This window comes from Sebastes fasciatus, chromosome 16 (genome assembly GCF_043250625.1).
Source record: "Sebastes fasciatus isolate fSebFas1 chromosome 16, fSebFas1.pri, whole genome shotgun sequence".
Taxonomy (NCBI): domain Eukaryota; kingdom Metazoa; phylum Chordata; class Actinopteri; order Perciformes; family Sebastidae; genus Sebastes; species Sebastes fasciatus.
Window position 1 is genome coordinate 9,112,067 of NC_133810.1, and position 27,603 is coordinate 9,139,669.

At 39.7% G+C, this 27,603-nt stretch overlaps 1 protein-coding gene across 2 annotated transcripts in view; it reads right to left on the minus strand.

Annotated features, from left to right (window-relative positions):
• Positions 1 to 27,603, minus strand: part of fstl4 (follistatin-like 4) — a 339,103-nt gene that overhangs the window by 283,857 nt on the left and 27,643 nt on the right. Inside the window, exons 2-3 of one of the 2 annotated variants that reach the window (XM_074610969.1) lie at positions 19,124 to 19,214; positions 5,737 to 5,810 (exon numbers count right to left, since the gene is read on the minus strand). The gene's annotated coding sequence lies outside the window, so the exon portion shown is untranslated. The remainder of the gene's footprint in view (positions 1 to 5,736; positions 5,811 to 19,123; positions 19,215 to 27,603) is intronic. The other variant, XM_074610970.1, reaches the window with a different exon arrangement.

The window sequence follows — 27,603 nt, forward strand, 5'->3', positions numbered from 1 at the left end:
TATGAGATCTGTGTGTGTCCTCATGAAGGTGAGGCTGCAGGCACCGAGAGGTCTGGTCTGATTAGCTCTGCTTTTGTTCAAAGACTTTGCTTCAGGTACACAACACCTGTAATTCACTCACACACACACACCCTCTTATGAGAGCCATAGGGGTCTTTGCCATAATTCATGTGAATAAATGGAATGTTTAAACAGGGCGATATTTGATTTAGTGTAGATGGAGGTTTCTGCACCACAGACAACGCCGTCTGCAGGCATTCTCTCGCCCTCATCATTCATCATTACATGGCTTTTCACGACAGAACATATTCCAGGGGACAAAACAAGATGTGCATTTAGAGATTAGGGCAGAGTGTTTGCTGCTATCTTGAAGAAGTAAAAAAAGATTCTCAAAAGAAAATTTCTTTTTATATTTATCTGGAGGAAATTACACGTCTGCATCCGCCAAATGCTTATAACTGTCTAGCTGTCGTACTTCTAACAGCAGACAGACAGTATGATCACCGAAACAGGGTGATTGTTTTTAATACAGAGAAGAACGGGTTATCCCTTTCTTAAAGTCCCTGTGAGTAACAATCAGGCGGATGTGTTGTATTTTACCATAGAACATGTTCACAATTTAGATTCGGAAGATTTGTGAATCTCTTATTTTCCAGTGACGGCAACAACATTCACAGATGATTGATAGCTGTTATGATATTGATCACAAATCAGTAATGATAGGTATAAGGCCTCTTTTATAGCTGCCACTAAATGGCTTTCAACCTCACCGTATGTTTTTCTTGTTATGTACTCATGCAACACATGCTGTTAAAGTGGCAGTAGGAAGTATATTTTTGGCATCATTGAGCAAAAAATTCATAATAACCTTTCAGCATATTGTAATTCAAGTGTTCTGAGAGATAACTAGACTGTTGCCCCTCCTCATGGCTCTGTTTTCAGGCTCAACATGTCTACCGGGTCACAACGTTCTCATTTTACAGCTAAACCGTGCACTACGAGATGTTTCTGAAAACATTTGAGGCGAGAAATAGGCATTAACGTAACATAATATTGATTCATATTTGATCAGCGCTGTCTAGTTTGACCATTTGGTCGGAGTTCGCGAGTGATTGACAGCCGGCTCTCATAGACGGATGGACAGCGGACCTCAGGTCAGCTCTTACTGCTTGTTTTCCTCCGGTCTGTGAAATCCTGCAGATGCCGTTAGGAGCACCGGAGGACACAGAGGCACATGATTTTTTCCAGGTTACCTGTTTCATGTACTACTGCCACGACATAGCGACAGTTTTATAAAAATACGTTTTTCTAATCATATTTGCTCCAATCTCGCCTACTTCAGCTTTAAGTGCATGTGCAGTACATACGGAACCACATTAACTAAGTAGCTTCCATAAGCCTTTCCTGCAATTGTTCTGCCTTATGTGTGAGTCACACGTTGAAGTGGTGTGCATCTTTTTCCTTTGTTTCCTTCACATAGCAGTTGATGCTAACAGAAGGAAACAGCCAATCACAAGCACATACATGAAAACACACTCAGACATCCTGTTACTTCTAGAACATATTAAGCTCACACGGTCAAAATGCTACCATATGCTGCGGGCACTTAGCAGGATGTTTATCCACAGCCACATATTAAAGCATCATTACACAAAATATTGATGTTATAATTATATCTCCTCTATCAGTTGACTTTAAGCACAATGGAGATTCATGACGGTGGATTCTGAAGTCAGTTCTCCATCTGTAAAGTCCAGCTCATGGCCAAAGCTAACACTGAGGGGACTGAGATTATGTCCTCTGCTTTTTTTCTCATAATTAAAAACTTGCACATGTTTTACACTGATGACAGTATTATAGACCCAGTATTCTTCCACCAGAATTATATTCCTGGCAGCATGGAGCAAATTTTGAAACAACATTTAGATCTATAATTTGGCCAATATAGACTTAATTTTACAGGTCTGTAATATCCTAATACTGCTAATTTGTTTGGAAGTTTCCTGCAAATATCTCATGTGTTACTATTAATCGTGGATTGTATATAAGAAGAGGACGTAGTCACCGTGACGTCACCCATTGGTTTGTCGTCATCTTGGGTTTTTGCAACCAGAAGTGATATGAGAGAGTGGAGATAAGTACAACCGAACGCTGAATAAGACATTTTTAGTCTACCAAAATGTTGCATTTAACTTGAACTGAAAACACACTGTGAAAGGGTTAAAGTTGTGAGATGAAAACACAGACAACTCCCAGACCGGACAATGACGTGGTAGCGACCAGTCAATCATAAGGTACCCACGCCCTAAAGCATCCCCTGCTTTATGGTCTATTTGACTCTAAATGGGACCATAATTTACTATATGAACATCATGCTGTATTGAAGAAGACTTGAAACTAGCGATTGAGACCATAAACTCATGTTTACAATGTTTACTGAGGTAATAAATCAAGTGAGAAGTAGCCTCATTTTCTCATAGACTTCTATAAAATCAGATTTCTTTTTGCAACCAGAGGAGTCGCCCCCTGCTGGTTGTTAGAAAGAATGCAAGTTTAAGGCACTTCCGCTTTGGCTTCACTTCTCAGACCTAGTTGTTGCCTTATTCAAATAAAACATGCAGGAAATATAATTGATCAGCTCACTAAACCAAATAACTAAAGAAATATAAGGACTTTCTGTGTGGGGGACCTCAGTGTCTCCATGGATAACTGACAAGTGCAGCCACAATAAGCAGTGCATCTACAGTGGAGTTTAAATGGACATTTTGAAATGATCTACAAAATCTCTACATCTGTTTCTTAAAGTTTTCAAAAAGTAAGGGCTTCCCCTCAGTTATACAGGGAAAAATGTAGACGCAGCAGAGATACAAATTACTCCACTGACAGGAGTCTCAACAGACCGGAAAGCAATACATTCAGCTCTTCATTTTTCCACCTGTCTGTTTGTGTCAAAACACTTGCTTTTACCGTGCCTTCCCTATTGATCTCGGCATCTACAGTACATGTAACGCTGAGCGCAACAAGTCCAATCACGTTCCCTCGGGGCTGCTGAACATCACGCGGCAAAAGTGCAGCAAATCACGATGCAAATCAGAAATAGATGAGGCAGTTCAAGGGAAAGTAGGTACCGATATTTCATAGAGCAACAAAATAAATCCTAAACCCACTGAGCTTCGCAGATTGATGACATAATATTGAACCACAGGGTGGAATTTCTCCCTCACAAGGCCGTGCTCATATTTTAGAAACTCTGCCATTAAGAACAGTAATCTAAAAGTATAGCGCTGGTGCATAATACATGACTGTGCATATACACAAACGCATGCATTTTAATCTTCATCGCATATGGCAATATGCTGTTAGTTTAGAGTAAGACAGACAATGTGTGAGAAAGCATCTAAAAGCCTCAGAGCATGTGAAGGAAGAAGTGTAGTGCCTCACATACAGTAAGTGCATTAAAGTCTGCAATGACACGCATCTCTAACTCTATTCATCACCTCCCATCACTGTGTTTACTACCAAGAGAATCTATAGCAAAACAAACACACCGGAAAGCACAAAAGTACAGTAACAGATGGAGACAGGCTAAAACAACTCACACACATGGAAGCACATTACGACACAAGTGCACACACACACACACAAAAGAAAAGACAGTCAAAGACAGTTTTGGTCAGACTGCACACACACAGACATACACACTCTCTTTGCGCTAACTGACTGAGACAGTCTGTGTAACAGCCTGCCTGATCCCAGCCAGAGCTCATCTCGCCCGAGCTGCTCGCTCACCTCTAAATGAGGGCTGTCAAGCGGAGCCATAGTGACGCCTGCCACCTCTAATTGGCAGTGCATTAACAATCAAATCAGGCTAATTAGCCAGTGCATGGCGACGAGGAATAATATTCTCACTGTGTGCGGTTGCGGCACACTACTCTGCCACCGACGACGTCCTATTTGCATATTCTAATTTCCCCGGGAACAATAGAAGCAAATTGGAAGACTGGAAGAGTAAGAGAAGAAGAGATCTGACAGAGTGTGTGACAGGAAGTGAGAGAGAGAGAGAGAGCTCAGCTCAGACTGACTGTTGCTACAGAGGTTGGAGGGTTTGTTTGCTTTCAATTTACTCAATTCAACAGTTTGGAACAGCAATACTTTACGGAGGAAAAACAGCATGAAAAACGGGCACACCTCCGACAACGGGGCCAAGCAGCAATACCGGGGGCCAAGCAATCAGCCCATTCAGACGGGCACTGCACTAGTTGATCAGATTATCTATTTTGTGGGTTCCCAGATTTAAGATGTTGCCAAAACATATTCCAAGTATATCCTGATATATTTAGGCTCAAGTGCAGTAATACATAACTACCAAACAAAAATATATCAAACTAGAATTACCGCCTTGCGGTTGTATGCCTCCACCAATCAGTCGAGTTGCACATTTACATCCATGTCTGTCCAAAATGTCATCACTTCATAACTTTATCCTATGAGACATTTGTGTATTGTGAGGTCACAGTGACTTTTAACCACCAAAATCTAATCAGTTCATCTTTGAGTCCATGTGAATATTTGAGCCAAGTAGTAATGAAATTCACTCTCGGTGTTCCTGAGATATTGCTTTCACAAGAATGGGATGGACGCAAGGTCACAGTGACCTTTTACCACCAAAATCAAATCAGTTCATCCTTGAGTCCAAGTGGACGTTTATGCCAAATTTGAAGAAATTCACTCAAGGTGTTCCTGAGATATCTCGAGAATGGGACGGACGTGAGGTCACAGTGACCTTGACCTTTGACCACCATAATCTAGTCACATCATCCTTCAGTCCACTGTACCTTTGTGCCAAACTAGAAGAAATTCCCTCCTGGCGTTCCTGAGATATCACGTTCACAAGAACAAGACAACACGAAAACATTATGCCTCTGGCCATGGCTGTTGCCTGCGCAGAGGCATAAAAAAAGACAAACAGAAGCCTACCCAGTTAGGTTCATCGTTGATCCAGAAATATTAACAAAGTTCAGCCAGAGTTTTGAAATATGGAAAAGCTTCTGAAGTTGCTGTTAAACACAACCTGACATTGACATACAGATTAGGACAACAACAGCTGCTGTGATTATGTAAAAACATGTGTCACTTCTCATTATCTCCGTGACAAATGATACGTGGGCCATAAGATAAAGCGATTTAGTCCTCTTTCTCCCAGTTCTGTATTAAGTCCACCCGCGCCCAGAACACGAGCCAGTTTGGAGCGCCTTGAATAACCTATTCGAAATCAGTTGAAAGAAGCATCGATTGGCCACACTAGATAAAAAGTCCATCCTTAAACAGGCTCAGGGGAGCCGTGGCATCGGGTTTGGAAAGAGGGAGCAGCGCCGGAGACGGTTGAGCAGAAAGCAGAATGAGTAATGAGAAGAAAAAAGACATTAGAATGAGTAACAGGATAGACTACTGCGAGTCACAGATTCAGATGTGTGACCCCTCGGTGAAAGCCATGGCAGTGGGTGTGTGTTTGAGTGATGTGAATGCAGATGTATTCACGGAATTGTAAATGCAAGTTCCCATGTGTATATGTGTTTGTATACTTCTTGTACTTCTATCTTTGTGAGGGCCAATTTACATCTTTGGACTTTGGGAGTGAAGACATTTTTGTCCGGTCATCATTTTGCCTGTTTAACCAGCTGTTTCTAGTATAAAGGGTCAGATCACCCAAATTACAACAAAGAATGTCTCACTTACCTTCAGTAGTATGGAGACAATGAAGGGTTTTTGTGGCCAGAATTTGAGATACATGAGTCCGTCTCTGCATCAACCTGAATACAATAGAAGCAAACAGAATTTCATTTTGTGGTGCTCAAAATAAAAAAATAAAAAAAGGCATTTAAAGAATTCACCAGCAACATGTCTTGCCAGAACAAGCATCTTTGGATAATCCACAAAACACAATGTGGACAGTTTTCATATGGACTAGGAATGTCACGATACCAGAAATCTAGTAGTCAATACCAATACCAGTGAATTTCCACGATTCTCGATACCCAATTCGATATCACGGTAAAAAAACAACAACAACAATAAATCCCATGTAATTCAACACGCACTCTTTTATCAAATACATTTGAACATTACAAAAACAGAGGCATGTAGCCTTTAAGTAATAAATAAAAATAATTGACCCATTTCGTTCATTTTGGCGTATCAGCGGCATGTTATCAACCGATTGTCAGACGACGAAACGCTACATACTGACCATGAATGCATCTAGTTCGTCAACTCGTGTCACACATGGGACGAGAGAGTTGACAGACCTGGGAATGGCAGAGGATTTGTTGTTGAAGTGAAAAGCAAATCACCTATTTGGCAATATTTCACATTTAATCTCAACGCTAAAAGGGAAACATAATGTTAATGAGGTAATCGCCGCGAGGTGTGCACGGAGCAGCGGCGCCAGGTAGACCCCTGCAGCGGAGACCCGCAGCAAAAGCGCTACCGTAGAGGCCAGACACACCGCCACCCGACGGTAAAGATTAGAGTCAGCGCTCTGCACATATTGACTGTAATCTTGTAAAATGTCCGGTGTAATCGGTAACACCGGTGTTGTCACAAGTTTATTAACCGGTGGGGAAATTTCCTCACCGTCACATCCCTACCAATGACCATTACAGGCATCGTACGGTACCTTCGGTACTGTAGAAAAAGAGTACCGTCACGTTTTTAGAATTTGGGCATCGACTTCGTACCGAAGTATCAGTTCTCGTGACATCCCTTATAGGGACTATGATTTTTGTGCCAGTATGTTAATTATGAATCTACAGCAGGCACCCAATTAGCTGAGGTCAGCACCAAAGTGAGTAGTCTTTCCCAAAATGCCAAACTCTTCCGTTAGATTTACGTTTTTTTGTTAAGTTTTCGATTAGAGACTAGGGAATACACGGTGTCGTGGGTCCTCACAAGAATAGACATCCAAATGTGTGTGTCTGTATATGAGTGAGTGTGTGATGCAGAGATGTGTGCATCTTTACAGGGACATTTACAGTGATGTAAATGCTGATGCAGCTTTACACCCCACCCCTCCCCCCCATCCCTACGCATTTACCCCGTGCCAGCATACATTAGTTATACTGGGTGATTCATACACACACACACACACCCGCATGCATGCACACACACTTACACAACCTCGCTAAGACATTCACAATGAGACAGACAAATGGACACATAAGCATGCACACGCACTAAATCCAATACTTGATACACTCCTACACAGACACACACTCACACAAAAAAACACATTTGCTAATGTACAATATACATACACACTCACAGAAACACATTACTTATCAGGCTTCTCACAGTGCCCAAGATGGATGTGATGTTTGCACTGATGTTATGTGGGACATTTTCTGCCCTCCATTTTATTCGTGTTTGGCCTGTAAACTGTGAGAGGCTGTGCTTTCAAATGAGTAATTAGAGAGCTGTAATGCAGTGTTTTGTTTTATTTGTTTTCCCCTAAAGAGTCTAATAAAGAACCGAAAGGGAAAGGGGAGAGGGAGGGAGGCTGGAAGAGAGGGAGGCATGCGGGGGTAAGATGAACAGATTAGATAGATAGATAGATAGATAAATAGATAGTCTAACCATGTCACACTGTGAAAACTCATTACTCCAGCAAAGCATTGATTGCTTTTCTCTTCTTTTCTCAGGTTATCTGTATATTCCTTGCCTGGAATGACAGGTTAGATTTCCTTTAATATCTTATAGAAAAACAGCCCTGACACACCACTGGTTCATCAAGTCATGCAGCAGTTGCCTATTTACAGATCAAGCAGATATGGAACAAATTTAGCTTTCATTTGGAGCTGTGTCTCTGGTTATTTTATATATTTAACTCCAGTAGTCACTCGCCCTCCTTTTAGCTCCGTTTTGGTTTTGCAGTCTTTAGTTGTTAATTGATCTAGTTTCTTCACTAGTGACTCGTTTCCACCTTTTTCTTTGTGCGAGGAAGGTCACTCGTCTTGGTGTCAGTGATGATACAATGAATTAACTATAAAAGAGGGATTTAAGCGGCTAAAATCAATATTTTTCAATCAATGAATGGATCACATGACTACTTGTATGTGAAAGGGGTCGCTCATTATAACAATTATAACTCTGCCGTTCCCATGTTTTATAGCATCATTCAACTCACTGTTTTAGTTCCTGGCTTTATTGTTTTGGTTCACTCTCACCACTCATCAGTGTAATTTTAGTTTTCAGCTAAAAATCTCTAAAAGCCAACAAATACAGGACTTTGAGACCAGTGTTTGTGTCCTAAAGTGTTGTTGAGTTATTTTCAAGTTACGTTAGTGACATTTGTGATATTATTCCGTACTTATGTTACATTATTTACGTACATATTATACTTAGTTAACATAGTTATTTTAAGCCAAACTGTTTTTCCTAAACCTAACTGCGGCCATTATCGTAGTTTTCTTGCCTAAACATAAGACCGTTTGACCGTTACGATGTGGCATCGTTAAGCCTGTGGCATGTAAATGACACGCGAAAAGCTGGAAAAGGCTTTATCATGACGTGGAAATGTGCTTTTCATATAGGACATTTTTATTGGCGTTTCAAAATAATGTGCACAAAACAGCAGCCAGACCAAGTTAACGACTAACTGGTGAACATAGTGGAGCATTTAGCAGTTAAAGAGACAGATATTTCCCTCAGGAGTTAAAAGGAGAGTGAATATTGGAATTGAATCAGGAGATCAGTGCTGATATTCAGCCCTATAGCTAACAAGTTTACCATATCGATTTAAAAGGAGATTATATGTCAGTGTTGTGTTCACAGCTTGTTTTCGCTGCCCCCAAGTGGCCAAAAAGTCAGTTACAGGGATGGTAGATGGGCAATTCAACAGTTGCCTTGGTGTAGCAGTTGCCACTGTCATTTTATTGTGTCAAACCTTACCTTAATTATAGTTCAATTTTTACTTGCTTTTATTGTAGGAACACACAATCTATGTATATATTTTTAGTAAATGTGATGGAGTAAATGTAAAGTAAATGTTTAAAGTAAACATTTATGAACAATCTTCATGATACCCCCATAACATATTCTGCAAGTGCAAAAACTGAATTGACGAGATAAAATAAAATAAAACAAAGTAAAAAAAATATCAAGGTAATTTGAGAGGGATAAGGTCACAGATTACTTATCGTCCCTTTAAGTGCCATGGTGAAGAAAATTGTGACAGTAGGTGTTATATTTCCCGGGTGGTAACTGGTGCCAACCAACCTTCTGGTTATTAACCTTCAATTTACATCTCAATGTACTGCTGCGAGAAATACTGTACTATATATATACTGTAAATCTCTTACAAGACAGATTATTGTAATTATTAATGCTAGTTGAACTGATGTCAAAATATGACAACTCTGTCTACTGAGACGGCTTTAATTTGAAAAGCTTGATTTACATCACACACACACACACAGAGACTATATTCAATGACCTCCCTTTATATCTCTTCCTTGTCTTGTCTCATATGGAGTATTTCAAAGCTGTCGATGAGTGAACAGACTGAGGCCAAATTATTGTCTATTCATTAAAAGCACTGTTCTGGAAATTCACTACATTTTAATCTTTTTTGAAGACCCTATTTGCTTGCAATTCACTCAGAATAAGCCCCAGGTCCAGGTGTATTTCAAAACACCCAATAAAATATGAAATAAAAAAAATACATCAATCACCACAATTGTACAAGCCACATAAGAGTATGCAGTGACAAATATTATCTTTATAAACATTGTTTTGTCAACACTGGATTTAAGCAACCAACATGTATTTGTCTTTGCAACACAACGTTCTACGGTCTATTATTTCTTTATAGCAGACCGTTGCAATGTGTAACAGACCGTTGCTATGGACACAGTTCTGATGTCGGACTCTGGCGGAGCATTCTTGTGTCAAATTATTGATTTCTTAAGTAAGTAGCCGCGTAATAAGCGGGATAATGCCCAGTGAGCCTGTCATTGTTGTGAAATAAACCCCTTTGTGCCGGGGTCCACCGCATTGCCCTGTCAGGGTTTATTTCACAGTAATGACCGGCTCGCTGTGCATTATCCATTACTTATAGTAGGTGTGCCTTTTTAAAATAAATATGGCAAGTGACACTACAGCAGATGAGATCACCAAAACTCAGTACTTTAATAGTTTTTCTTTTGTTACCAATTATCGTGACAAATCTACAACATACACAGATCCGTACACACACCTTAGCCTTTTTAATTTGCACACACAACCCTGACATACAAATTGACAAATATGTTTACCATCATTACCAAAGCTCGCCTGTGACTCGATTTGCTCGTCAGCACAATTAGCGACATGAGAGTAATCACAGCTCTTTAATACCTCAGCCAGCACAGCTGTGAGCGGATAGAACACTGAACACAATTAACAGCGACTAAATCCAATTAGCAGACAATGAAAGGTAACACAAGCTGATGGTGCTAGTTAACCACAGAGGAGCTCGCAGCCGACGGCATGTTAGAGGAGAGGTGGGACGGGGGCAACGAGGTGGAAGTAAAGACTGTCAAGGGAGGGATGATGTAGCCGGGATGCGGAGGTCTTTGCAGGGGGTGTTATATTTAACATTTTAACAACACATCTTATCAGAAGCATTAACCAAAAGGTGAGGATGCAACAAAGAGGAGCATCGTGCCCTCTAGCTCCCCTCAACTCAGACATTACTGCTCATATAAATCTCTGCTGTTGGCTATGATCATTGGATGGGATGACTTGAAATTTATGTGTCACTTTTATTAATTAAACTTCCAGTTTAATTTGCAGTTGGTGGATCATAATTAGACTCCACACACAACGCTGCTTCCCTTGCAACAACGAAAGTTATGCGAATTATATTTGGCTTCATTAGCACATAAAATATGCTTTAAACTTAAGTGCAACTTTTATTTTATTACTTTCAATACTTCTGCCAGCATCGCACATTAAGAAGAGGCAGTCACAGAGGAGTGAGCTGCTTACTGACACCCCATTACACAAGATAAAAACATATACAACTTTAAAGTAGGCCAGATCCAGTAGTGATCTCAAATTCAGAAATGTGGTTTAATCATTTATGTGGTACAGAATGCACAATGCATGTAATTTGTCTAAAACCTACCAATTGGATACTGGTATCTATTAGGGCTGTCACTTTGTATTAGAAATTCAAGCTGTCATTCGAACGTGGTTGTAGCATTACTGGTAAATTCTACATAAATGAGGGATTTTAGTGTGGCTGTCTAGCGCTGGAGGTGAGCAGAATAAAAAATATGTTGAATTGAAGACTGGCTCAGTAAGCAGAAGTCTGTGGTTTGAATACCCAAAAATCACAATGAAACAAAGGAGAAGAACAAAAGTCCTTGGAAATTTAACAAAGAGCAAATAAGCTGAGAACATAACTGAAATAATAGCCTAACAGCAAGCAAACAACAACTTCATATCTTATTGATTAACTTAGAAATAAATAGCTATACTAATTGATGGCTCCGTGGCCTGACTCAGCCTGATGACAGTGATTGCTGTAGGAAATGTAGGGAATCTGGGCATGTGAATAGGTATAGAGGGAACCTTTTCACAGTGGGGAAAAAAATGTAATACTTGGAACTGTAATGACCTGTTTGAATTCAATATTTGCAAAGCGTTTGAAGTAGATTGCCTCCTGGTCCAGCAGAGGGTGTTCTTAAAATCCATCAGTCTGGGGTTGCATTACGCTATACGGTAAATTACCTGTTAGCTGTAATTCGTTGAAATGTGACTTCTTGAAAAAAGGGACAGCCCTAGCATTTATCATCATCCAGATGTTACATTACAGATGTTAAATTCTAATTTGGGGGTAAATCACTTCAAAATCGTGATGCTCTGTTCTCGTTAGACCTGATTTGGTGTAATGTAGCAACGTAATCTGTAGTTTTCCCCCACTGACTGCACAGAATGTGTAACCAGTACAGGTGCACAAGACATTAAATAAGATGGTAAAGAGCTTTGACTATGTGGCACCAGTTTAAAGCTTTAGACATTCAGATGAGACAAAAAGAAGAACATAGCATTCAACCAGCAGCAGTACAGACACAGATATCAGATGAGTGTGTGTGTGTGTGTGTGTGTGTGTGTGTGTGTGTGTTACGGCTCAGCTAAGGTGTTTCGGTAGCTAGATGGTGCTGTGGTTGGTCGTATGACAATGTGGATGCTGAGACGAGGAAGAAGGAAACGGAGAGGATGGATCAGAAAAAAGGGACGGAGATAGTGCAGCAGAGGATAACGAAGGACTCGGAAAAGAATAGGAAGTGATTTAGGAGGAAGCTAAAGGCATAGAAAAAAGAGGGAGATATGGTAGAGGAGATAATACCAGAGGATAAGAAAGGAGTGCGACGAGGATAGGTGGACAGGTAATTAGCTAGGGAGAGCAAAATTCAGTGATTCAACGGAAGGTAGAGAGGGATTGTAAGGTTTTTGGTCTAATGAGCTGCAGTCTGGAGGGCAGTTCTTTTATAATCACCATCTAGTGGAGAGAGATGGTTCTTTTGAATTGTTGAACTTTATTACTTCAAATATTTATTTTAGGGAATTCAGCCCCGATTGTACAGTAAATAAAACTTTATATTCATACTTTGTGGTAGAAAACAAACTGCCATGAAGTACAACCTTTTGAGACTATAAGAGGGTTCATTGGCTACAGGGCTATAAGCGGTGGCATATCTCCCTGATGCTAAATATACACACTCAAACACGCTACATTCAGAGCCAGATTGTTTGTAATGAGTCCCATTTCACCACAAAAAGATTGAACCAAATACCCTCTTCATTATGCAGAACACACACTAGTCTGTAACCATAATTCTCCCACAAAGCAATGGAAAATACAACAAAATACCATGAGTCATCACAGCAAATAAATAATGAGCTGTCTAGAAACATGGAGAGACGAGCTGGGACAGGGGGGGAAATATACAGTATGCTTACTCATACCACCGGATTTTGTTGAAGCTGCATTAATGATTTTTCTTGGCCACTGAGACACGAAAAAAAATGCAAAGTACCTGACAGAGACACACAGCCCTGAAAACCCTAAAGTGTAAGCAAAACAATAACCTTGTTAGACATCCAGCAGACAAAGAGCATCAGCATATATTTGGAGCATAGATTGAAGTGGACGTAGTCAACGTGACGTCACCGTGAGGGAGGAAAAAACAACAGACTTTCGCCCAGGAGACCGCCGTTCGTGTCCCGTGTGATACCAGAAGTGATTTATGTGTTGATTTATTTGTCACGTAGCTTCCATACTTAAGTTACAGCACTTCCGATGTAATTTTTAACCCAAACCATTATCTTTTCCTAAGCTTAACTAAGTGGTTTTGTTGCATAAACATAACCAAGTTGTTTCCTTTGAAGATGGAAGTTTATTAAGAAAAGACTGGAGTGGAAATTGACACGTGTTGCTGGAATTACGTAGGAAAATGACTTCTCATAAGATTCCATACGAACTGTTGCATGAGAATACGTCGAATAGATCAACCCCACTCTCATTACACAAAGTTATTTCTTAACGGTTTATATATAAAATAATATTAATACAGATTTAAATCCAAGGAGTGCAGATCTAAAGTTTGGCCAGGGATATGGTAGATTGCACAAAAAGTAAAATACCTGATTTCATATGGGAGTGTTTGATTTGGTAATAACTCAGCTAAAATCCAGTGTGTTTTTGTAAACCAGATGATAATTGTTCACAAACACACCACAGGGTCTTAACGAGGAGGTTTTAACTGCATAATGGAAACCCCCCACTGATATAATATTGCAAATTGCAGAGCAGCACACAGACTTTTAGCCTTTCTGCAACGCAACCAGCCATGGAGATAATATGAACCGCAGGAATCCTCCCAGAGGGGGCAGCTGCTTCCCTGCAGCAACCTGTGTTTTCATGGTGGTCGAACAGCCCACAACCATGTGTGAACGCTCCCAAGCACACAGACAAACATGCACGACAATATGGAATAATAATTACTTAAGCTACCCATAATTAATCCCCAATTAACCCCAAAACACTCCAAACACCTAAATCAATTGACCCTTTAACTGAACCCATTTAAAACACCTTTATTTCAATTAAAGCTGAAGTAGGCAAGATTGGAGCAAATATGATTAAACAAGTAATTTTTATTAAAAAATATTGTGACAGTAGTACATGAAACAGCTAACCTGAAAAAAAACATGTGCCTCTGTGTCCTCCAGTGCTCCTAACGGCATCTGCAAGATTTCACAGACCGGAGGAAAACAAGCAGTAAGAGCTGAGGCATATTACAATATGCTGAAAGGTTATTATGGAATTTTTGCCCAATGATGCCAAAAATATACTGACTACTGCAGCTTTAACAAATTAAGAATGTTTTAAGGGGAAAATAAATGTTCCCTTAATTTACACAATAATTTATATATTTGACAAAAAAATCCATCAATTATCAATTAACAGTGTTTGTAAGGTTGGGATTTTAGTTTATATTAAGGGTCTAATTATGTTTTATTCAGTATTCAGGTATTTAGATTTACCCCACATTTGGGTTAATATGATAAATAAAAGGATAATAATATAATAAGGGGTTCTTGGTAGGTTTTCTGCATAAAATTAAGGTTGTTTTAAATGATTAAAATCATTACAGATACCCTTTCATTTGTAACTCAAACGGACCTTATTTTTCAATTAAGGTGCGAATTCAGGGGTTTCCCCCAATTCGGGGGTAATTCATGGATCAATCACTGGGATATAATGGCTTTTGAATGGATTATGTCTACAGTTTAAGGAGTTGTTAAAGGGGTAAAAAGCCATTCCTTTAACTAAGGGCTTCCATGTTATTTGATCAATTTTAAGTGGATTTTATCCCTTAAAAAGATATTAATGTAGAAATCACAATAAAAATGTATTAATAATTTATTAAAATGTATTAATTTATAGATTAAGTATACTCTACAAATCACATAAAAATAGCTTAATTACATTACTAATGGGTAAATAAGCAGTGTTTTAATAATTAAGCATATAGGGTCTATACAACTGAGGGGTTAAACGGTGGCTCATGCCTCAGCAAAAAAAAACTCCCCGTCAAACACACAAACATAAAAGGAGACAAATCATCTCACCCAACCCGCAATACCATGCTGCCTCTTCATCTTTCCATGCCCTAATAGCATTGTTATGGCTCCTGCTGTGCATACACAGAGAGCCTAATCTAATCCCTTTTATACATTGGATATGGTATATCTAGTTCATCTGTTGAGGAATGCATGCTGTGGCCACTGGAACATTGACGTGTAAACAGACCTGTTCTCCATCCTCAGCCTCGGGTTCTGCTCTGTAATCATATTTCCAGAGAAAAGAGGCTGGAACGGGAAGAGCATTTATCTGCAGCAGGTGTCTGATTAATGCTCCAGTCTGTTCCTTGTTGTTTTGAAGGGAAAGGATCTGTGTTTGTGTGGAGTGTCACACATGTGAAGCATGAACAACATGCTGGACTGTGAAGTAGGCAAGAGCAGGATTGGTTTTCCATGGTTTCGTGTGCAATAAATCAAGTTATAAAGAATGTCCCTTGTTGTGGATACAGGCTGCTCCAAGAAACTTGGACAGTCAATCAAATGACTACAAAGAGTCAGAAAATAAATACAAAGGGACACAAAACCACAACAAAAAGATGTGAAATTGCTGCAGATGCAAAACTACAATGAGACTACAAAGAGTTGCAAAACAAATACAGATGCAAAACAACCACAAAGAGACACAAAACAGATACAAAGTGACCACAACGTAGTCAAAACAACTACAAAGAGATGCAAAATGATGACAAAGAGACACAAAATTACTACAAGTACATGCTAAACAACCACAAAGAGATTCAAAACGACTCCAAAGAGACACAAAATGACTACAAGTAAACGCTTAACAACCACAAAGAGACACAAAACAACTACAAAGAGATGCAAAATGACTAAAAAAAGACACAAAATCACTACAAGTACATGCCAATCAACCACAAAGAGACACGAAACAACAACAAACAGATGCAAAATGACTACAAAAGACTACAAATGAGATGCAAAATGACCATAAAGAGACACAAAACAGATACAAAGTGACCACAACATAGTCAAAACAACTACAAAGAGATGCAAAATGATGACAAAGAGACACAAAATGACAATATGTACATGCTAAACCACCAGAGATTCAAAACATCTCCAAAAAGACACAAAATTACTACAAGTAAACGCTAAACAACCACAAAGAGATTCAAAACGACTCCAAAGAGACACGAAATTACTACAAGTAAACGCTAAACAACCACAAAGAGACACAAAATTACATGCTTAACAACCACAAAGAGATGCAAAACGACCCCAAAGTGACGCAAAATGACTACAAGTACAGCCTAAAGAACCACAAAGAGACACAAAGCAAAGAGATGCAAAATGACCGAAGAGATGCCAAACAACCACAGAGATGCAAAATGACCACAACGAGACGACCACGACTACAATTTTTGCGTCTCTGTCAGTCTAGTAGTCTTGCTCCTATATGTAGGAGGGGTGGGAGGCCTTTTTCATGACTGATGCATTTGGGTATTTTGCTGCTTCTTCCAATTCAATCTGTCATTTTCTAAATGATTAGACATCCATTCTGATCCCTTGTGGGTTTTTTATCAACTGCAATCGATAAATACCCTGTCTAGTCTCAACCCTGAATGGTAATGTACGTTTAAAGTACATAATACTGTAAATATGCAGCTGTCACCATCCATCCTGCAGAGGATCTGGAGGCAAAGCTGAGAGTTAAAGTCACACCAGGGGATGTTGTAAACACATAATTAGCATGACGCTGACTCAGTAATTGTTTCTGTAGCATCAAGGTCAGGAGACTAATCAGCATGTGTGTGAGTGTGTGTGAGAAGGAGAGAGAGGCAATTACAGTTAAGAGAAAAAAAGCTGTGGCAGAAAGCTGATGAGACGACAAGCTGCAACCCTGGGACTGTTTTTAAATATTATTGGAGGAAGAATATATGAGAGGAAAGTATAAGAGTAGAGAAAACAGAAAAGGGAGAAGGAAAAATGCAGTCAGAGAATAAGAAAAAAACACTAAAAACAGATGAAGACACTGAGAAGGTGGCGGAAGTTCTTGTCAAAAGAGTGTAGCAGCGGGCGTCTAATGGCGTTGTATGTCTGTTATGTGATATAATGGCCAGCTATAGTGACAGTAGGGGAGAGCGGGAAGAGAGTCAGCCAACAGATGTTAGCTAAAACTAGCCCAGATGGGACCCAACACTTTACCTCCTCAGCAAAGCCCAGCATGAGGCCTGATGGGAGGTAGAGAGGCGAAGATAACGGGAGACTTAAGAAAGGAATAGGCAGAAAAAAAAGCAAGGGAATAAGAAAAAGAGAGTAACAGAAAAGCGGGATGAGGCAAGAATGAGAGGGAAAGTGAGTCAAGTGGTGCATGCCCCTCTTCCTCAGTAATGCCAAGTGAAGATTTAACAGTGCCAGGCTCTCAGGCAGCTCAACAGTCTCTCTTCAATCTGTTTTTGCAGAACTGGGGTTAATACAGTTTTCATTCATTCAACAGAGCATCACTGCTACGGGAACCACAATTGTCCTCTGGAGTAGTTTATTTTGGTTCAAGTCAAGTGTTTTCAGACTAACATTACTATTGAGATTTGCTATAAACTCACTCAGTAAATATTAGCTACTTTGCACATCTCATATTGAATATCAGTGTATCCTCGCTAGGGCTGTCAATGTTAACGTGATAATAACGATATATTTTTTTAACGCCACTAATTTCTTTAACGCATTAACAGAACTTGCCATTTTTAGGTTTTGGCGGGCTACGCCTTCTATGAAACTAGAATACCTGAAGAATCCATTGGTACCAACCAAACTTACGCTAAATTTCGGCGAGGAAAAACTTGCATGGCCATTTTTAAAAGGGGTCCCTTGACCTCTGACCTCAAGATATGTGAATGAAAATGGGTTCAATGGGTACCCACGAGTCTCCCCTTTACAGACATGCCCACTTTATGATAATCACATGCAGTTTGGGGCAAGTCATAGTCAAGTCAGCACACTGACAGCTGACTCAGCTTTACTGAGTAGAGCTTAGACGCTATGTCCAGACTTCAGTGTCTTTGGGAGTGCAGTTGGTCTGGCTGTCAGCTTGTGTACGCTCTAGACACTCAAGGAGGACGGTATAATCAGTATAACCATTAAGAATCATTGGAAATGTCCAGCAGATTAATTTGGCTGCCAATAGCACAGACTAAGTGGACTTTTTGAAATACTCAATGTGTTGGTAATTATTATAATCATGAGTTCAGAGGAATGCAGACAACACCAGCTGTCTGTGAACACTAGACTAAAAGACACTGACTTGGGAGGAAGTCGAGATCAACAACCAGCAATCAAGGTGGCCGTTGAACTGAAGTAGTCGAGGTTAAAAACTCACTCTCCATATATGACCACTTTTTAACACGTAACCAAGTCCACATATGGGTGATGTGACGTCACCTGAGCCAGCTCCATCCGCTGAATGAAGAGATGTAGCTGAAAGCTCAGAAAAAGTTTGTATGTGGACTGTTGAACTTCTCTTCACCATAGAAAAACAATGAAGAACAGTTTCTGTATTGAGTTACCAATGCTCTCTGATCTTCAAATCTGCTTCACCGAGACACAGCCTGACAAATTCAAGCTCAAAATGCCACTTACTCTGCTGACAAGTAAGGACATTAAAGGAGACATTTCATAAAAAACTCACTTTTTCAATGCTTGTGCTTGTACATTTGGGTATCTAGAGCGCCTACCAACCCACAAACTGTGAAGACAACCCAGTGAGGTTTTTTATGGGCTGTCTAGATCAGAAAACATGGGATTCAACAAGCCATTCAGATCTAACTCCCCTTCCTATGTCACATGCAGGCTAGGGAAGTCACGGTGAGGACATTTTCCCATCGGTTAATAAACCTGTGACAACACAGGTGTTGCAGATTACACTACAAATTTTACAAGAAAAGGTGACGGTCAATATATGCAGAGAGCTTACCGTGATCTTTCATGTTGGATGGCTGTGTGTCTGGCCTCTCCGGTCGAGCTTTTGCTGCGTGACCGCAGGCTTCCAGCTGGCGCCATGCACACTAGGGGTGTAAGAAAATATTGCAATATTAGTTTTTTGTGATCCTGTATCGATTCTCAAAAACACTGTATTGATTTTTAATTAATAGTTTACATGCAAAGATTAACTCAGTCACTACTTTATTTAATTTGCAAAGAGATGCGTCCTCTCAGTGTATGTGTCTTCTCAAAGTATTGCTATGATGCTGGATGTTACAGGGATAAATGCTAATGCAGATCCCACTGTTCTGATTGCATAAAAACGTTTTTTTACTCTGATTTTATGCATATGGTGGTGTGTTCTTTACACTATGACAGTTTTCCTAAAATTTGATTAAAAAAACGCAATATATCGCCTTGCTTACTGTATATCAATATAACGTAATAAATTGAATTGAACAGCCGTATCATGATACGTATCGTATCGTGTCGCTGATACGCGAAAATTAACAAAATGGGTTTTATTTCTGTGAAAAAAGCGAAATGACAGTGGAAGCTGTGGGCAAGTGATGTAATTGGTTAATGCCCGAACACACCATGTAACACGGGTAACACCGACTACCACGGCAAGCCTAATGCAGGCTCATTAGAATATATCGCCCACAGATTGAGAACTACCTTTGCAGCCAATCAGAGCATACTGGGCTTTTTCAGGAGGGGGGATTAAAGAGACAGGTATACAGTATAAGAAAATGTATGTTTTTGAACATTAAAGCAAGTAGACATGTTGTAGTAGAAACTGTACATTGATGATCTTCCAGCAATATGGTTCAGAATTGTTGACATTTTCTTCCAGAATTGAAATGTTACAAACTTAAGCAAGATTGCAATTGAACAGAACAATGTATTTATTTATACATCAATTATGTATGAATGATCATTATTTAGTATGCATGGTATATAGGACCAAACAAAAAGACTATACGGTATGATTTATTTATGCATGCTGTGCCTCTCTCTGTCTCTGAGGGACAGAATGATGGGAATGAAACGCAATAGAAATCTTTCAGTAATCACTGATGTCTTCCTTAATCTAAATGAAAATAAGACCCACAGTAAAAATCGAAATTAGACTTATTTCTTTATCACCAAAGTGACCGACAGAGGTTTTCCCACTAGGTTAGCACCATGCAGCCTACTTTTAAAGTGTAACATGACTGGGGTTTCTAATTAATACACTTAATAATATCAATAAATGTATACACAGAATATTTTTTTAAATTAAGAGTTAAAAACAGCAAAATATAAGTATGCATTTCCAAGTATAATGCATCGGATTAGAATACAACCCGCCTGTTTTCTGCCGGCACGCCAACAATCTGCACACAATCCATTAATTTATAATGCAGACACGTCTGTGATGCTGTTTTCTTTTGTTCTTTCTGCTTTACCGCATGCATTGTCTTTCATTTCCTTTTCTTCTAACACACAGCAGAAATGTTTACTCTCAGAAATCCCTCTGCTATTGTCCTACAGCTGGAAGCAGAAAAGAAAAAAAAGATGATGCACAGGGAACATTTTGTCTCTCTTTCTTGGTGGAAAAGCTGCATGGCAAGCACACAGTGGAGCACTTGTCAGTGACTGCTGGTTGGTCTTTAATATCCCTGATTATTCTAAGTCTGTCTGCCTCAGCTCAGGTAGACAGGCAGGACATTAAAGCACGTATCAGCCTTTTGTCCAGAAATTGGACTGTTCTCTTTGTGAGGTACATTACATTCAGTGACCACAAAACATATTAATGACAATAGTCAGCAACACTGTCCTGGCACTAACTCAACGTGCATCAGTTCTAGTACATATCGCTCTTGACTGGTGCTGGGCTATAGTTCTCCTTTTTTCAAAGTAGTTGAGCTACTGAGCTACACAAACTTTCCCCGTACCCCCTTGTAACTGATTCAGTACCGCTGGGGTACATTTGTCCATAGTAGTTAATTGTTTGGAGGAAGAATACCATTCCTTAACTGTGCAACTATATTTTTGATTTCTGGTTGTGTGATGTATCAATTAAAGGCAATTAAAAAAATGTGCTGAAACATGCCATGAAAATATTTTTTTCTTTGAATAGTGAGATAGTTACTACATCCAGAGGTCATTGTCAAAATGATAACCTGCATTATCTATTAGATCTCAGCAGACTTTATTTAAAGGTCCAGTGTGCAGGATTTAGTGGCATCTGGTGGTGAGGTTGCAGATTGCAACCAACTGAGTACCCGTCCGCTCACCCCTCCTATCCAAGTGTGTCGGAGAACTATACATTGGCCTTCAGGTAACGTAAAAATGTGAAGGGCTCTCTCTAGAGTCAGAGTTTGGTTTGTCTGTTCTAGGCTACTGTAGAAACATGGCGGAGCAACATGGTTTGTCTCCGTGGAAAGGACCCGCTCCTTATGAAGATATGAAGGGCTCATTCTAAGCTAACGAAAACACAACGATTCTTAATTTCAGGTGATTATACAATAATGAAAACATACAGTAGTTATGAAGATTATATTCCATTTCTGCTAATAGATCCCCCAAAATACTACATACTGGACCTTTAACACGGACCTGCTGCAGGTTGTGTGGAATAAAACTGTGAAAAACTGATTTTATTTCCCTTTAAGCTACAGACCTGAGCGTGAATATGGGAGATTTGTAAAAAGAAAAACAAATTGCAGCAATATATCTATCCTGTTGATTTAATAAATTCAGCAGAAATTAGTTATTATAAAGAACATTTTTCCTCTTATCAAGTCTGTCCCTCTCACCGATTGTAGGTGACACTTAAAGGTTTCTTTGTGTGGACATTGTTCCGCAGAGAACCAAACAGCGGACAGACACTGCAGGGAAAAAAAAACTGGGTCACACCTTTATCTTAGTCCAAGTGGAATAAAAGACTTCATAAATCATGTAGATACTGTAGAGTCGGGGCCCTAAAGTACATGCACTGTGTGACAGACAGTAATTGTTTGTGTGTGCATGTGTGTCTGGAGGGAGTCTCTTTTGTACTTTGGCCCATGTCTGTGTGTGTCTGTGCATTCATGTGCGCCCAACATTTTCACACAGTGACCATGTTCTCTTTTATGCCTGAAAACAGGTTTTACTGCAACGTTACCGCCAAAACCTGAGGAATATAAATGGTTATATCAAAGTAGTATTTTTAATTAGACATTTTTATTTTTAGCATGGGTATCTCTAAATGATTTAATGATGTATGAGTTTTCAATTTGTTATCTTTGCTATTCCTTCTTAGGGAACGTTATACACAGCATTTTTTGTATAAAACAAATTTGTAAAATGGCAATTTGAAAGAAATGCTAGTCAGATATCAAAACCTTGTCAGACAGGTTTTATCATTATGAATTATGCAGCTAGAAACACTAAATATACTGTAACACCAGTTTTGATGTCATGATTATATTTGAATATTATTGAGTAATATCAAGTACAGCTTAATAATTAAAAGACACATATCGATCTTCTTTTGTAATTCTCAACAAGAAAGCAAGTGTTCTAAAAATGTTGAACTATTCATTTAACTGTACTTTATTTTGCTGGCACAAGTGATTCAATAATAACGAGTGAAAAATGAAGGCTGTCTGGAGTAATTTGTGCAGTTTAATGTTTCCTACAACGGATATGCTAATGCATAATTGCATGTCATTTTAAAGGTATAATATGGAACAGTTGACAGTTGCTGTTCATGAACACACGGCATTCAAAGTGGGCCCCCACCTCCTCGGCTAAATGAGCGAGGGTGGGAGAGAGAGAGCAGCGATGGTCAAGCGAGCTATAGAGTGAATGAAGTGAGGGAGCGGCGTTAGTGAGAACAAAGCAGTGAATCAGATATTAAACGTTATTGCTGAAGCCCAGAAACGTCTCGATCACAGCAAAATAATAAAAAATACAGGCAGAGGGCTGCAGGGTCTAGATAGCCCGTGGGGCACGCTCACATGCACAAACATGCACTAAAAGCACGCATGGCCGACCAAGCTATGTCTACAAAGCACAGAGAAGCTCTGACTACAACACACACAGAGGGAGAGCGACTTCATTCTCTGCTCAGGTAGATATTACTCCTCTATTTCTTTACATAGCAAGTAGTAGTTTGCTGCTATATTAATGCTCTGGATATCGTATTTAGCACCTCTAAGATTGTTTGTCAAGAGCAATGCCAGAGTTTGACCAGCTAGAACAGCTGAGACATAGAAACCATATTACAAATGCAGAACTGAACATTTTGGCAGGTTTAATTCTAAAGGCCAACAGAGGTACATATGATATCATCTCTGAGCACATGGTGATGAAACCTTCAGGATTGACCCACCCATATGTCTCAAAGCCTTTGTCCTCATAGTACATTCCAGTCAAATTTCTGGCATGAGGGTGATGCACATTAATGCAAACACAAATTCCTGGACAGCATCTGCAGAGGTTAAGTCCCCTCAGTCTGTTCATCCCGTTATCTGTTAGACAATCCCAGGGGCTGGACTAAGCCGCACGGAGCGAGGTATGAACAGGAGTCTGTGCAGGTGTGACATATCAATGAGATTAAGATTACAATCTCACTTCATCCCCCACAGTCCAACCGCTCTCTCGTTTGCATATATGTTAAGATTTTGCACATAAAAAGGCAAAAAAAACAAAAGAAAGATGAAATGTAAAAGCGTGTAGATTAAATCTTTTTGAATATTTGTTCCATGTGATTCACTTAATCCCAGCCACGACAACATAATGTGCAAAAAATGACTGTAAGCACACAGACAGTGAAGCATAAAGGAAGCACTCATCTTGTGAAGAACAAACATACAGTATTAACCAGAGCTTAGTGCAAAGGAGCAGCAGAAATTCTACTGATGAAAAAGGCTCATTTTACACATCAACACGAGTCTTTCCATGGTAAAGTAAATAGGTTGTCTCTTAAAGTTTCGATGTTACAAAATGTGCCTAATGTTTGATACCTAAAAATCAATGGTAGACATCCAATCTAAGCAGGCTACTCTGACAAAAGCCTCTGGCAATGTAATTAAGTCTCTCTGTATGTCCATGCTGTGACTGACAGATTGTTGACTGTTGCTTAACAGTGCAGAGTCACAGGAAATGAGCGTGAGACATGAGTTATTGATAACAGTAATTATCTGAGACCCATGCAAGCTGTTTGTGGTAATTTAAGTCATTTGGAAGCAAGCAACCCTTGATGGCCACACATTTAGACCTCTTGAAAGTAATCTATAACAGTTTTAATGTCACAGGTGTACGGATAATGAGGATATTTATTTTAGCTCAGAAATGACAAAGTTCTATACAGTAGATTTAATGTAGATAGAAAACGTAGTCAGAAATCTAAAGCATGAACAATGTATGTCAAGAGCAGTGCTGCAAAAATCAAACAAAAAAACGTTTTCTACCAATACATTTTCCAGTTTGGTATGCATTGGACCTGCTCCAGTAACTTCTGCTTCCAGGAAATAGCCACAGCATAACAGAGCACACACCTTCTCCTGCCTATTAGGCTTTTGTAAGCCAACTGCCAGCGATCATGATGTGACGGTGTTACAAACTCAATCAAGTACTGTAACAAAGTGTAGCTTACTTTCAGCAGTGCGGATGATGATGGACATGTTTTTCCCTGCGGGCTTGCTGTAACCGGCCTGTTGGTGTTAATAATTGTAAGCAAGCAGTAAGTAAACCAGAAAGTTTTATGTATCTAGAGGTGGTAGTGCTTTTCCTACTGCGACAAATTGTCAATGTCTCATGTCAGAGTGCACTGCAGGCATGAGATACGCACCGTCTGTGATCGTTCTGCTTGTTCTTTATAGCAAAGCAGTGTTGGTTGACCTAAAGCAACCACAGGGCAGACACTGTGCAGAACCGGATCAATGTACAGATCAATTGACCAGCCATGACGTGGGTGCTTACACTAAATGTAAGCATGGAAACCCTGATCGGTTTTGTCCATTAACAATTCCAATGAAGTTTTTTTGGAATAAAACAGCAAATCCTCAACAATGTTCACAAAAAGAGAGAAAGGCAGCATTATTGTGTGCATTTATACTCTGAACTGAAGCTAAGAAGAAATATGGTGTATGTTTTAGTGTTGTTCAATTCGCAAACTAACCGTACTTTTTTAGAGGAAAGAGTTAAGTCGATTCGCAAGCAGGAGTGAATCCAAAAATCCTGTTTCTGAATGGTGCAAGAGCCAGGTTAACTTCCGAGAGCCGCTGCTCCAGACTCTCATTTAGAGCTATTCTCATTCAGCGCACACCCACTGAGCAGAAGAACGATAGATTTGGACTGAAATCTCAAAAGGTATGTTCCTTTTGTGATTTGGCTATTTTGCTCGTGTTTATATGATTGTGGCATGTAATAGAGTTTGTTACGTCCATAGTGTCTTTTCAAAAATAAACTTCCAACGTAGGTTTACTTCATTTTTAGGTTTACTGACGCAACAAAACTTCTTGGTTAGGTTTAGGCAACAAAAGTATTTGGCTATGTAAAGTAAGTCTGTTTGTTACTGGCATTAGTTAAACATGGAAGTTAAGTAACAAAACTACGGTAAAATAAGTCAACGTTGACTAGCATTCACACAGGACACGAACATCGGTCTCTTTCTCGTTCTTTATACTACGTCAGTTGCTCTGACCTAAAGAGACGCTAAAGGGTGCCTCAGTGCGTCTGATGCAGACGCCAAGGGGCAGTGACCAAACAGCAGTATTTCATGTGTTAGGAGCGGGTTCGACCGACACAAACCGAGTTACTTAAAAGAACCCACCTTCCCATCACTTGTCTGTTCTGCAGCGAAGTTTGGTTATATATCACAGCAGTTTCAGTCAAGACTACAATTTTAGCCACTACATGTAAAACACTATACTCCGACAATGTTCACTAGAGTTTTGACAGCAGGAAACCAGACACGGAGAACTGCTCAAACCGCAAGACAGCCAACCAAAATTTCTGACATGCCATAAATCCAAGTGATTGTCCGACAGCTAGATCGCTGATCGTTCATGCATTTAATGAGGCGTCGTGACCCCCCTAAAAGTTCACATCAAACGACAACTTATCTGGCAGAAATTTGGCATCGCGTCAGCACAAAACTACTATTAAGATATCGTTCCCATGTTTTATCTTGTGACTGAAAAAGGGGGAAAGCATGAAGGCGGAAGACCTGCCGTTGACGAAAGAAAGCTACAGATGGTCCATTAAGGAAAACATTCATCAGGAAGTCTTTTTATAGTGACTGAAAGGTCTTGAAGACAGCTTGTTTTCCTGAGTCTGCACTTCAGACCACTCCTGGATGACCTCTATCTCTCTCAGCCATACAGTATAACAGGGCTCCTTCTCATTCATAATGCATATGAGGACACAGAGTCTCTCCAGCTCTCTGAAGACACACGAGCTGACTAATAAAAACTGATATTTAAAAATGAAAGTTCATTTCTGCTATGAGGATTAATGGCCATCCCAGTGGTGGTCACTTCAGAGCACATGATAACTCAACAATGAGTCCTCCCTTGGCAGTACTTCTATTTCAGTCTCTCTTCTTTTGTTTTTCTGGTATGAATTTTTAAACATTGTTTCTTGTCCGTTATCTGACTTAATATTTGGATTTCCTTAAGGAGACATAAATATGTGAGGATGTGTTTGCCTTCTGTACGCATCCTTTGATAACACAATGTGCTTTCATTTAGGAAATCCAATCTGCAGACCTCAGGAAGAGATTAATTACCTGTGGAAGTCTGTACGCCTCACCTGGTTTCATCTACACACATCCAGTTAATTCTACAGCGAGCGAGGCTGGCTGAAGCCCAGATCATTATCTAACTACCCATTCAGCTGTGTCACAGTCTTATTTAAAGAAATGGCCCTTACTGAACCTTTGGCTTTGCTCCAGTTCACTTGTCAGAAGTCAAACTCCGGGAGGAGAACGCAGCTCGGCAGCTGTGTTTGTGGCCGTGGTCCCACGACAAATCTGTTCTACAAATATGCTTTCAAAGCTTCAGAGAAAGGCTCCAACAAGGGGATCAACAGAGCAGAAAATGAAGTGTTTGTATTCAGAAACAAGATATTTGAAAACTGACTTCTAATATGACAAGTGTATTGCTTATGAGAGTGTTGTGAAGTCGTTATTTAGAGGTCTTTTCAGTTCTTAAAACCAGAGTCACAGTGCGTCTCGGTGATAAAAAGGGAAACCCTGTTGGGCAATGTTACTTATTGTGGAACGCAACAAATCCTCTTAAATCACTTGTACGTGCCACTTAAGGAATCTGTTCTTTCAAGTGCATCTTGCATAAGGCCCATTATTTTGAAGACAGCGCTTTGACAAATAAGGTCCAAGAAGTAAAATCAATAACATAGAAACAAGCCTATCTTAAATCCCCGTGACCTTGGTGACCTTTTGGCTACATTGACAGTTTAGGGACCGGTAAATAAAAC